This window comes from Emiliania huxleyi, assembly GCF_000372725.1.
Source record: "Emiliania huxleyi CCMP1516 unplaced genomic scaffold EMIHUscaffold_26, whole genome shotgun sequence".
Taxonomy (NCBI): domain Eukaryota; phylum Haptophyta; order Isochrysidales; family Noelaerhabdaceae; genus Emiliania; species Emiliania huxleyi.
In genome coordinates, this window is record NW_005200088.1 from 535,462 (window position 1) to 536,601 (window position 1,140).

A 1,140-nucleotide genomic window follows, 5' to 3' on the forward strand; every position below is an offset into this window, starting at 1 on the left:
GCTTCTGCCGCGCCTCCGGCGGAGGCTCGCCGCCAAGCTCGTCGCTCGACTCGTACGACGCGGGCGAGGGCGGCGCCACCGCCGCAAGCACATTGATATCAGAGGAGGCGGGCGCCGCAGCGCCGCCGGGCGGCTGCAGCGCCTTTGCGCTCTTCCGCTCCTTCTGGCGCATGTTCTGGTGCCAAATCTGGACCTGCATGCGCCGCAGGGAGAGGCGACTCACAGGGTGCTATTAGGGAGCAGGGCTGGCGCCGAGGCGACGCGGGCTCCTGGCGCGGTGACACTCCGAGACGGTTTGCAAGGTCGGTGCGGGTCGACATCGATGGGAACTTGTCCAGGGCGTAGCTCATGTGGAGGACGGAGAGCTGCGCCGGCGTGGGCGCCCATCGCCCGTGCGGCTGCGTAAAGTGCTGCGACTGTGGCATCGCTTTTTCGCGCGCAAAGTGCTGCGACCGTCGAGTCCCCGCCTTTGACGTGAGGAGCGGCGGGCGGAGGGGCGGGAGCGTCGAGGAAGGCCCAGCAGTGTATGCTGTGGCTGAGAAGCCCGACAACAGAGATGAAGCCAGCTCCTTTTCTTTTTTCAAGGCTCCGGTGTGTGTGCCAGTCCGCGCCAGTCCGCGCCCTTGTCGTGCCAGTGTGCTGTGACACGCGGCATTGCGGTCGCGCTGGTCACCCAGGGAGGTGAGAGAGAGATTTTAGAAAACCAACAAGAAATAACGACCCTCACAGTGATTTGGGCTCGGCAGCTTAGGTGTATTGTTGGCAAACAAGACACAGAGCTCACACAGAATCACAGCGGGAGGAAAGCGGCGAGTCGCAATTCCTGGGGTCCTTGTGGCGGGCCACCCTGTCCAGAGGCGGAGGTGCCTTTCTGGGATCTTGCGATCGAGTCTATGCGTCCTCGGCCACGCTCTCCTTTCGTGGCTGATAAGCATTCGCAGACCTGGGCTCGGCAGCTTGTCAGCCCTCAGCCGAAGCTGGGGCCGGTCCCGTAGCTTCTTCTTGGGAGGTGTGGGACCAAAAAAACAGAAATTCGTGCCCCGTTTGGCCGGTCCCGTTCGCGTCCCGTGCCCCCGAGTTCATTTAAATAATTAAAAACCAAAAGAATTCGTCATTTTACGTGCGTTCTGTCCCCTTGCC